At 32.9% G+C, this 13,469-nt stretch overlaps 1 long non-coding RNA gene across 1 annotated transcript in view; it reads left to right on the top strand.

Moving 5' to 3' along the window:
- Window positions 1-6,997: 6,997 nt before the first annotated feature.
- The window catches only part of LOC137396465 (uncharacterized), a 33,646-nt gene continuing 27,174 nt past the window's right edge, over window positions 6,998-13,469 (top strand). Inside the window, exon 1 of the long non-coding RNA XR_010978554.1 lies at window positions 6,998-7,104. This is a non-coding gene — a long non-coding RNA (uncharacterized lncRNA). The remainder of the gene's footprint in view (window positions 7,105-13,469) is intronic.

Below are 13,469 nucleotides of genomic sequence, written 5' to 3'. Positions count from 1 at the left end.
CCATCTAAACTTTTGCCTTTTTATTTTTCTGATATAGTCATTCAAACAATGTCCAAAATAAAAATGATCTTATTTCTCCTGTTACTGTGAAAATATGAACATTAGTATTTAACCGAATATTAATACTTATCTGTATTCACTGCTATAGTAGCTTTTGCTTGCATTAACACTGAACTTGAAAAGCAAGAAGACTAGATATTTGTTTAACTAATTAGAAATACTAGATAGATTTCTGTAGTATTTCGAGTAGGCCTTGCAAGAAATAGTTTTCATATCTTGCCTATAAAATAGCACCACATTTTAAGGCAGGTTGTGATGCTATAAATTTCCTTTGCAAACTGAAATGCTTCTCAATTCTCAAGTAGCTAACTCCAAAGAGATTTAAATTGTCCACATTGATCAGACTACAAATCACATGTGAAGGTTGTCACAACTGTCTGTCCGATTAATTCAACTACAATGACCTGGGCGGGTTATCATTAACTATGTCACATTGAGCAAACTACACCTGCATAGCTTTTCAGGATTTGACAGTCATGTTGAACCAACTGCAGCTCACCTGTGAGGGTTGTCATGAACAGTTGTACATTAACCCTGCTGGCAAAAAATAACTTCTCTGGTATGATGCAGATGCACTCAGCTCTCCAGAAAGCAAACATACAACTTCCAGTAGATCAGACAGTATAGTACCATCAAGCCAGTCACACAGTACTGAATGAGTATGATAACGCAGGGAACTGTTTATATCCATATTTAAAGCTCAAGAAAAATTGTAGCCTTAGTTCCTTCAATGATTGTAGGTTGTCAATACTAATAGCCTTATAAAGTACGCTGTGAATCTGACATCAGTAAACTTTGCATAATCATCTATGTAAATGTGAGAAACTAAATGAATGCCCACTCTATAGTCACACAGCTACATGTAACTTACCTAACAGAACCAAAGTCCTGTTAACCAAACTGAACATGGCTATGCAAAGCCATGAATGTCAAAACCTGACTGCCTTACACGAGGCCATACTTAAAGGTTAGGAAAAAATATTGCTTTTAATGGTATTCAAACTCTCAACATTTGGCGTTGTGGACCAACATTCAAACACTTGCTACATCATGTAGCACCTGTAGCTACCTGTTTGACACAAAAATAGATTCAAAGGAGGATATGAAATCCATGGTTTGAAGGCAGCTTTCAGAGGCATATTCAAGGGAATTGGGGTAAAACAGCTGCAAAGAAAACGATTCTATTTTAATCATAGATGATTTTCTCAAGAAACAATTTATAGTTATCTGCCTTAGCTATTGATTCTATAAGACCTGAAAGTAAATATAGACTAAGATCCTAAGTCAATGTGATTAGAAATCATATTGGCCTTACACTAAAGTCTCTCTTTTGTTTACTTACTATGAGAAAACCTAGCCATAAGCATAGGTACTTGCTATGACTCTAATCATTATATATTATTATAATTACTAGTACCCTAGCAGTCAGGTGTGCTGATACAGACAGTCAAGTATTTCAATAAAGCACAGAGAATAAGTATATGTACGTGTACAATTACTTTAACATTGTGGAAAGAGAGTGATTGATGCGAGTAGCAGTGCGTAAGGTGAAAAAAGCTACACGCTCAAATGTAGGTTTGAATCCTGCATATTGAAATATTTTGTCAAATCTCCAGCGGTGGCTTCGCAGACGGACAGACACGGCTATTATTATAGTACATACTATTATGCTGGCAGTTCCTTGTGCTGTTAGAGATCATCATCTAATAATTATGTGCACAATTATTCCGAAAGCTTGGTTTACACTATTTTGCCGTAGGTCAGCGTTTTTTTTTCGGCGTTCATCGTCGGTTAAAAGAACCCTGAGCCAATGGCATTGACAAAGCTAAATGGACACATCGAGAAAGGTTACAGCTGTTAAACTTTATTGATATTTTGTGGAGCATCAACAACCGCCTTTCAGACGTGAACAATTTTGGCGATAGAAAATTGCAGTCGCTGATAGCGTGATTTGTTTATTTCCATTTATGACTGCTGCTTCGGGACTAGATTTGATCAAAGTCTTACAAAAATAAAGAGGTTTCTTCGGAAAAATTTAAAAAGAAAAATGAGAACACTACATCAATGATGCAAACGCGGATGGGTTTGTAGAGGGTGAACATGATTATCATCGATGATCACTGAAGTATTGTGGAACCAACACCGATATACGATGATATAGGTGAACCAGCTTTAAATGTGGAAATGTGATTGAGGAGTGCAGATGGCAGCATGTCTGGCTGAAAGTTTAAATATTTAGGTTCAATACCTGAGTAGTGCAATCTTTTTCTTAACACTCTCAATGTGACTTTAGACAGTATATATGGTATGGACTGTCTATAGTATTTTTTGATACTGGTGTTTTTTTATGATTTGGGTATTAAAACTTATTTGATTTTATACATTATACATATTCATAAGTATATTTTATACGATATACATATAAAATTTTCATTTTTTATATGCATAGTTTAGTAACAAAGATATTACTCCAGGCAATTACACACAGTATTAAATGAAACACATTACATAAAATAATGTATATGTAAATAGTAACGCGAACTGTTAGCTAAAATATATGATATTATATGGATATTATTATAGATATTATAATATTGTAAAGAATTTGCCTCTGATACATCGGTGAAATTGTTTGAGGGTGCGTGCTGATTGTCATTCACTCCACCAATGTTCATAAACAAACCCTAATTCTATTGCGTAATATCTAGATTTTAAATACCAACAACCCGAACTCAAGACATGCAGTTAAGATTTTGATGCGTTGACATAGTTGCATAAAAGTTCATTGACCTTGCGAATTACCCTCAAGACAAAACTTGTGGGGTAACCTACCAGCTCAATAATTAAACTGTTTCAGCAAAGTTCACAATGTTCTATTTTTTAATAAAGACAGAATTTGTAAAAAAAACAATCTGTCTCAAAATATAAAGTGTAAGATACTATTTAAGTAGTTTAGACAAAATTAATCAATCAAAAATCATTAAGGCAGGAGAAAAAGTTAACCGATTAATTAAAATCCAAGACTTGAATACATAAGTTTTAAAATAAGTTTATAACTCCCAAAAATTGTAGGACTCAGCAACTGCCTTACATTATATTGTAAAATAGCTCAACTTGCCTTGCTCTGTGTAGATCCAGTGACTGAATGCTGAACTTAGAAAAATGCTGCAGTATTTATTCTGTTTTTACTATTTATAGGAGACAAAAATAAGTCATAGTATCATTGGCTAAAAGAAGTGTGACGTGCAAAAGATTACAATATCTTGTGAAAGATCCTGTGGAAAAATTATGAATATTAAAATCTCAAAAGTAGTTACTTTTGTGGCTGTGTCTGATATTAAATTGTCATTTCTGGCTGGTCATTTCTTGCTTTGGTTTGGTCTTGGTTCGGACGTTTAGGGGGTAATCCCTGGGCCCCGTCACAGGTGTGTATTTCGCTGCCTATCCTTTATTTACTGGATTTGGTCTCTCTTGGTCTGGTAGCTCAGGTGTTTGAAGGGACGGGTCTTGTTACCGCATATGATATAGTGGAGTTGCAGGTTATGGTAGTGTTGGCTCTCACGAAGTTGCAGCGTGTGTAATTTCCTAGCCATGAGAATGATCCTTTAGGTGTCGGATAATTAGGTTTTCATAAGTCAAGATTTCTCCGGTTGGTGATTAATTGCAGCTTGTTGTTTCAGAGGTGTAGTGCTTTCTTTTTCAAAGGCCTATGTTCAAACAGCATTTCAACGAGATTGGCAGTAAAAGCTCTCTTTTCCAAAAGCATGTTTATAATATGTTAGCAGTATTTTAATAGATATCATTGTGTCAGGAGTCATTGACCTAGAGATTTAGCAAAGAAACACAATTATACATGGGTCATGCCTAAAGACTTAGTTACTGTAATAAGACTCATGCCTGTCAGAAGCAATGCTAAGTGCGTTAAGAAAAAAGTTTGCACTGCACAGAAATTGAACACGGATACAGTGCATCATCACCGTATGATGTTGAATTGTTCCAATGTTGGCATCGCAAAGCAAAAACTTTGTATATTGGTGTAGGGAAACTCAAAATAATCCCAAAACAATAGAAATAGTTTTCAAGTTACAAAAGGTTTTGTTGTTGTAAAAATATGCTGGGAGTAACAAAAGATCTGTCTTAATATGAAATACTGAAAGGTAAAAAAAGCTATCCAATCAAATTTCTTGTATCTATTTGATGCTATTCTGACTCCAAGGAACTCACTAACTGGTTGACATTTTATGAAAGTATGCGCAGACAGCAAACTAAAATTATACTCTTAATTATTTTGGTATTTTGATATTGAATATTTAACAGAAACCTACTTTGACAGTGGTCAGAATAAGTTGGTGTTGTGTTGCAGTTTTGGTTTTGTTCAGAATATGTGTTTTGAAAATACAAATAGAAAGTATTTCAAATCGGCACAATCTGAAAAAACCGTCATTCAAAAAATTAGATTTTTAGAAACAGAGGTTGTCCTCTCATGCAAGCGACATATATCGCAACTCCAAATCCTTAATTGAAAAAAAAACAAATAATTTGTCAGTCGCTGATTATCACTAGCAATAATAATAATAGCAATACTAATAATCATAATAATAATAATACTAATAATCATGATAATAATAGCAATATTAATAATCATGATAATAATAGTAATGCTATTAATCAGGATAATAAATGTAATACTAATAACTGTAATAGTAGTAATAATACTACTTGTAATAGTAATAGTAATGCTACTAATCATGATAATAATAATAATAATAATAATAATAATACTAATCATGATGATAATAGTAATGTTATAATCATGATAATAATAGTAATACTGCTAATCATGATAATAATAGTAATACTAATAATCATGATAATAATAGTAATACTAATAATCATGATAATAATAGTAATAATAATCATGATAATAATAGTATTACTAATAATCATGATAATAATAGTATTACTAATAATCATGATAATATTAGTAATACTACTAATCATGATAATAATAGTAATACTAATAATCATGATAACAATAGTAATAATAATAATCATATAAATAATAGTAATACTAATAATCATGATTATAATAGCAATACTAAAAATCATGACAATAATACTAATACTAATAATCATGATAATAATAAACATGTTAATAATAGTAATACTAATAATCATGATAATAATAGTAATGCTAATAATCCTGATAATAATAGTAATACTAATAATCATGATTATAATCACAATACTAATAATCATGATAATAATAGTAATACTAATAATCATGATAACAATAGTAATAATAATAATCATGATAACAATAGTAATACTAATAATCATATTAATAATAGTAATACTAATAATCATGATTATAATAGCAATACTAAAAATCATGATAATAATAGTAATACTAATAATCATGATAATAATAGTAATAATAATAAACATGATAATAATAGTAATATTAATAATCATGACAATAATAGTAATGCTAATAATCATGATAATAATAGTAATACTAATAATCTTGATAACAATAGTAATACTAATAATCATGATAATAATAATACTAATAATCATGATAATAATAGTAATACTAATAATCATGATAACAATAGTAATAATAATAATCATGATAACAATAGTAATACTAATAATCATATTAATAATAGTAATACTAATAATCATGATAATAATAGTAATACTAATAAACATGATAATAATAGTAATACTAATAATCATGATAATATTAGTAATACTACTAATCATGATAATAATAGTAATACTAATATTCATGATAATAATAGTAATACTAATAATCATAATAATAATAGTAATACTAATAATCATGATATTAATAATAGTAATAAAAACAATAAGCTGAATATTTACCTGCCCGGGTCATATAAGCTTGCTAGAAAAATCATACTAGTTAAATTATGTTAAGAATAACGAGAATCATGTGAGAAACACGCCAGTTTCTAGTAGTAGTAAGACTAACTAAGAACAGGCTGACACTAACTTCTTTCTTTAAGAAGACAGGAAATTTAAAATATTATCCGCAAACAGTAACTATTCTCAAACGTCATCTTTAAAAACTCACTTGTTCAAACTCTAGATTTAAAAAAATACTTTCATGATTGAGCTCAGATACAAGTAACTTTAATATAACTAAACACTGTGCCAGCTATCTTCTTATCGTGCTCTGCAATTCCAGAAAATATTTTTGTTAATTATTTGAAAACTTGATAAAATCAAATATTTGGTTGAAGCTACAAAAGCATTATTGTAATCCAATTGGTAATGCCATGTTCCAGTGGCAGTCCACTGATTTTGTAAGCCTTCAGTGGAGCATTAAATGAATCACTGTCTAATCAAAAAACATTTTGCAGAATCTGACTGATAATTACCCTAAATCAAGATATAAAAAACTGTTACACGGACCATTGGTTAATTATAACTTATACTACAAAATGCCAGACATCGCACGGGTAATAAAAATTAGCTTTTAAACAATGAGAAGTAATGTAGTTGCTTGGCACTTTCCATTAGCCTGGCACATTGCCAAGGGCTAATTTGAGTAAGCTTACTAATAAGAGTGCCATTACGTTACAACATACTGGAGAGTGGTAGCTTATTTGCACCCATATAAAGACATATATCCCCTATCCTAACGAATCCATCAAACGGGTGTGGCTTGATTGGTAAGGAATGGGACTGGTGAATGGGAGGGTCCGTGATAAACTCTTCTGCGCTACAGATTCTTTATTCCAAGATTTTAATAGCTATAGTCAGACAAACCGAAGGCCAGACAGACCAAACTCAAGATTTGTATATATGTAGATTGGATTTTTTAATGATATATATGAATGCATTAGATAATATATTTTGGCTTAATTAGCTTCTTATGATTGGCGGATATTTCCTTACAGATGAAGAATTTGAGTTCAGAGAATGAGCAGCTGTTTAAGGCAGCAAAAGAGCCAGAAGTTGCATGCGGAGCTGACAGAATCTGAGACACGTTGCTCAGACTATGAAGCGCAGGTAAGCTAGACTTTCTCAGACTATAAGGTTATAGACTGTCCTAAATAACCTGTAAAGCTGGCATTCTCTGACATATGATGACTAAAGTAAGCAAGACAGACTAGAGAAAGTGCCCTCTTAGGTTCTTGGCACACAGTCTGAAATTTATACTTCAACACTCTAAAGCCTAACCTTCTGTACACAAGAAAGTTTCCTGATACTAGACCAGGGGTTCCCAACCAGGGGGAACTCCCTCCTGGGGGGAATTCTGAACATACAGGGAGGAACAGAGAGGTGTCTGACTTTTTAGATTTTTGTTTGTACCTTGTAGTGTAAGCTCTAGTGCCTTCCTTTAACAATTTCCACTTTCCACCATAAGTAAGACTAGTAAACTGCTGTGTTTTTTAATAATAATTGTGAAATTTTATAACTTCAATTTCGGCTAACTTGTTTATTATCAGCTAGCTGCCAATCCTGCAGTGTAATGATATAACCACAAGTGCAAATTAGTCTGCAATCAGGTGCAATGCCTTATCGCTGCCGATTCATATTGAAATGGACAACCACAAGCTGCTCTATTTGTTTACCTTGGTAAGATTCATCACTCTTCAGCATCCTCCTACCTTTAAAATAGCTGTTTTTAGTATTGCCCCACAAAGTAAAAGAAATAAATGAAATCACTGCTGCCCTTATGTTGTCACTATTTGCAATACAATGATTCTCCTCTAGTTTTATATAAGTTTCCAGCAACTGCTGCCTTATTCATTTCATATTATATTCTCAGAAAGTGTAGACTTCTTTATAACTAGATAAGCAAACTGATTTTACACCTAACTCTCTCCTAAAAAGGGGTGAAAAAGGTATGTCTGTCTATATGTATTCCTTTATATTTTGGATTATTTTTGTTTATCCATGTCTTTAGTTTTTGCAATTTCTGTCAACCCTTTCACATTATGTTTCATTAGCTATAAACTTTTACTTTCACGATGTTAAGATGTAAATATACCACAACAAATACATCTATACATCTGTTCGGAACTTCATTACTAATTTTAGGAAATAAAACACAAGTGATGCAAAAATATTCCAAGCAAACATAAACGCGCAAGATTTTGCACTAAAACAATAAAAATCCTATATCAAACGGAACGCATCAATAAATACACCAGCATCCACATTGTGACCAAACATTGACCTATGCAGCCACATGTTTTGCTTGCAACTAATAATATAGAAGCTGAATCCGAGCTAATGTTTTTTCTCCTTCATAAATCTTTGTAATTGTCAAATGAGAAATAATTCACATAAATTTAATTGGCTGAAATGAGTGATCTTTACAGGACAGATTACTATTTCCATTGTAAATTCTTCCATCTGAAATCAGCTTCATTTGAGATTAGGTTAAAGGACTCACAGATTTGTCGTTAATAAAATGTGAGGTTTGACTCAATGCTAAATTGTCAGAAATGATAAAATGCAGGATGGATGTCAAAGCCTTGTATTTTGTGTTACCATAGTAGCATAGTAGCTGTTTTAAATGGGTCATTTTTCACACAATCACAAAATTCTGTACACACAATTAATAAGATGACTAAAATGTTTGCCAATACAAGCTCAAACTTATGACACTCATATTATTAGACAGACACTCTAACCAACTCAGCTTGTCAGCCACATTATAATACCTTCCGAAGCACCAGAGTAATCTTTTTTCTATGCGACTTTTGGCAGAAAAAGCAAACAAACGGACGGACAACAGACAATAATAATATCGATGTTGCAAAATTAGTTACCTTCTAATGAACTGTTTCAGTAAAAATGATCAATTGCTAGTAGAGACACTTGGTAGTAGCAGCATGATGCTGTCTATTACAAACAGAAAGCACATTCTGGTTGTTTCATCATAGCTATGGGCATCTAGTCTTATAACATATGTGTAAAATAGGCAAACAATGGTTGAAATTCATTCTGTCAGCAAATTAACAAGAGAAACACTCAACAGAAACGAGGACCGGAAAACTAAGCTGGTGTCAGATGTTGACCAGGTTATTCAGATAAGTTACATGAAATGCTCAAGTAGTAATCATGCACCAATTTGATGAGGCCAACTGTAATTATATATTGTAGACAAGAATATAATAAGAGTATATCTTATTATACTATATATAATTATACAATTGTAATTATATATAGCTTAATTAGATTATAGCATGCTCTGCTCACCGGTCAATGTTCTGACGGTAGCACATCATGGAGAACTCTAGCATTGAGAACTTACCTGATGCAGATTGACTCGAGAATTCAGCAAGGTCTTAAAAAGGTAGAGAACTTAGGCAATAGTTGAATAAATAAGACAGAATCGTAAAAACTGCTCATGTTGTAAGATTTGAAGGTTTTTTGTCAACATGAATGGAAAGTTTAGCCTGTGGGAAACAAAGTGATTCACGTGATCTCCCAGACATTCTGAGACATAGCTGAGTTATTGTTTATTTACAATAGATGGCTTCACGTTAAATGCTTGGAGATCTAGTTTTATGTGAAAAATAACAATAAAATCATTTAATGCACCAATTCTCACTGAATTACTAAATTAATGTTAAATTGAGCTACAAAAATAAAGAAAGTTTTCGATGAGCAAATATATATTTAGATAGATGTATAGTTATTATATGCTGTACAATGAGTCTAGCAGAAGACACATGCAGAGAAGTAGCAAGAAACGGAGCGAAGCAAATAAAGAAAATAAAGCTTTACTAAGAAAACAATGTATATTCATAGCCTGTTAAACAAGCTCCCCCAGTAGCTACAACCTCATCTCAGTTGGTCTTATTACTTGGTCGAGATGAGAATCAATCGAAGTGCTTATGGCACCAGACTATTAAAAATTTTCCAACAACTGTGGGTGTGTTTGGAATAGCACAATTCTATTTCAACTGAACATTATACTGAAGCTCCATATTTGCACAACTCAAAGAGAAAACAGAAATAAAATGGAGTAATTTTTTAACATTTTTTCAAAGAAGTTATGTTTTAGACATAACTGAAGAAACGCAATGGTTTATATGTACACCGAGTGTGCTGGAATGTGTTCAATTGTTATGAATAGAGATACAGTTACTTGTAACCTCTTGTTGCTGAAAAGAAGCTTTCTAGCTTTGTCTGTTTTTGGTCTTGTTACTTAGAATTTCACTTGATGTGCCATTAGAAACTGATGTTCTGTTAGCTGTAATTTTTCATTTCGCGATCAGCTAGAGGTTTCCCAATATTTTTGCAATATCCCAAGAGCTAATAGTACAATTAGCTTGAAACTGCGGAGTTGCAGTGCAAACGTATTTTTCACAAACCTACCACAGTTTCATAGTTTTATGTACACCGAAAGTGCAGAAATACAAGGTAAAATTTAAAACTGGGGTGACTCAAGCATAGGTTTAGGCTGGAAAACACTTTCCCGAATTATTTTTGGCTCAGGGTTTGAAGTGATAAAGCAGCTTTTAGTTCACTAGAAATATGCTGTCTATCAAATTTTCACTTGTCTGTCTGTCCATAGCTAGGACTAGAGGTCAGAATAAAAGATCAAGAAAAAGATAGAAAGAGAAAATATAATTGTATTACAGTGTACTTTTGTGTATACAAATAAAAGTTGAAAAGAAAATTTCTTCAAGCTTGCATTTGCTTAGTATTTTATGTGAGGTGAAAACTAGTTTTGATCAGGTCAAGGACAGAGCCTTGCACATGCCTAGTATATACCTACCGGAATAAGGGTCAACACTAAAACACTAGTACTCAGCGTTTAGCCTTGGACACCGGTACAGGGATCTTGAGAGAGTTGGATATCCATGGCAAATGCAAACATGGATAAAAATAAAACCCTCACAAAAATGTCGTTTTTCAGAAATGACGTAGCTATTAGCTTTCACTTCTTTTTCAAATAATATGTTCATGGAATTAGATAGGCATTAATTTATGTGCTCTTTATTGTTTAGTAAACTAAAACGAATCTAAGATTATTAGAGTAAATTTTTTTGATTAAATAATGCTTTACTTACTTTTGTCTAGTAAAAATTTTTTTATTACTCCAATTATGTTTCTGGGTTTTAGTACATACAAAGACTTCAGAGAGCAAATCTTGTTTTAGCTTGCTTTTTCCGAGTATACCGACCTAACTGCATATTATATGGAAACCTAAGCTATACATATTGTACATAATTAAGTTAGGAATTGATATGCAAACAAACCTGATAAGTTATTATGAAAACCTAGTTACATGTGTAAGAAAATAATTGCAAAAAGTATTTAATAGAGTTGTCTTCTTCTTAGGTATCACACTTGAAGGAGCGAGTGGAGCTTCTGGAATGACAACTCCAAGAGCAGAAGGAAGCCCATGGGAAGCTGTATAGCCAGATGTCTGTTGCCTTAAAAGACCTCCAACACAGCGCTTACTAGTCCAGAACTGTACCTGTGGGTTTGACAAGTCTGGACATGCCCGAGACACTGATGGTTTGGAACATCATATTCAGCTGATCGACTATTTATAAAGTCTATTGATTAATTCTTAATATATGTTCTACTGTAGTTTATAATAAACTACATTGTGAAAATTTCTTATGTCATTATACATTCATTGCTAAAGAGGTGGTGAGCTCAGACATTTTATGTTCCACCAGTAGATAGAAAAGTGCTGCAGCTTCTTCGCTAACTGACATTACGTATTTATTAGCCTACAATAACTTGCTAAGCAGCAAAGTTTTTCTTCGTTTGAACATCCGTTAATAAATGTATAATAATTACTTTTATTAGAATTAATACATGAATATTTTTGGTTGAGTTGTGGTTTTGGTGGTTTTTGGCTGAGTAGATTACAAGGAGCAGCCGTGGCTCAGTAGTTAGGATGCTGACTTGTGATCAATAGGTCAGGGGTTCAAATCACATGAGGACCATTAGTGGTGGTCTTAGGAGGAGCACCCAACCACAATTGCTTCTGTACTAAGGCTGGTCATCAGTGAATAAGCTGACTCATCTATCCACACTCCAGAGTAGATAAGCAGGATAGCTAGTGACTTTGCAGGACTAAAAACAATACTTGGTAGGGGTGGGGAGCTCCTCCTGCGAACCAACTTGCCAAAAAACTTAAAACCTTCCAAGAACAGCCATGACTATGAAAAGTTGGGGAAAACCATGATCGCCTACGTCTTTACAGGACACAGGACTTAAAAGGAGATTACAAACAGCTGGATATATATACATTTTCTTCCATCCAAACAGATACGTTGTGTATCGACCTAAATAAATCATCTTACAAAGTTGTTCTACCATTTGCCTGTTGCTTCTATGATCTATGCTGCTTTTAAAACTGGCACATGTTATGCCACAGTAGGCTGGTGTTAATACCACAATACATTGGTGATAGTCTGTAATAACATTGCTCACACTATTACGAATCCATATAAGTTTACATCAACTGATAACATGCAGAATTGTTCTCACTAGGTAATGTTGTTGCTGAAATGATGACATAGTAATTTGCAGAAACTATTATAAATGGAAATATAAATCTAGCAATTCATGTTAGCCAATCATCATCTGTGTTGTATATTACACAGACTGCAATAGAGCCAATCATCATCTGTGTTGTAGATTACACAGACTGCAGTAGATGCGGAGTGGCATATTGAGAAAGTCTAACAGCTGTAATGTCCCCTGACAAATTTGCGATGCCCCTGTGATGTCATCAGTCTTCGCTGCGCATAGTCCACAAACAATCATAGTGAGGACAACCCTTAAACTGCAATATAGTATGTGCCTAGTTTTCGAAGCGCTAAGGAGAGTTTTTGGAATAGCATAAACTTGCTTTATTGTGCCTTCTCAATGGTTTTGTGTTGCTTTCATTTGTTAGTGTTTGCTTGCCCTAGTCATTTTTTTGCTTGCTGGGAAATTTGTAATGCCTAGTCAAACATTGATCAAGGATGATGTTTTTTAATTATTATCTGTCTTGCCCTTTCCTTGCCAACCCTATAGGAAGAAAAAACCTTTTATTAGTTGTACAACATTTATGTGTTGTAGTTAGACTTCCTTATAGATGAGTATATGCAACGAGATTACAGTAGTTATAGACGTGTACATGTAGGGAACCCACAGTAATTATAGAAAGGCACATGTAAAGGATTTACAGTAATTTCAGATGAGTACATGTAGGGAACTTACAGTAATTTTAGATGGAGAAATGTAGAAAACTTACAGTAAGAACACTGCATAAAGCTTGCACAATGACCGATTTCACTTTTGTGACTATTGTTCGCTGTTCTATATAAAACTTGGCTTATACTCTATAAAACTATTACATAAAGTATATTATAAATGTATCAGTCTTTCAGTTTAAAGTGTAAGTA

The sequence above is a fragment of the Watersipora subatra genome, chromosome 5 (assembly GCF_963576615.1).
Source record: "Watersipora subatra chromosome 5, tzWatSuba1.1, whole genome shotgun sequence".
Classification (NCBI taxonomy): domain Eukaryota; kingdom Metazoa; phylum Bryozoa; class Gymnolaemata; order Cheilostomatida; family Watersiporidae; genus Watersipora; species Watersipora subatra.
Note: the sequence above shows the minus strand (reverse complement) of the source record. Positions and strands in the feature narration are given on the sequence as shown.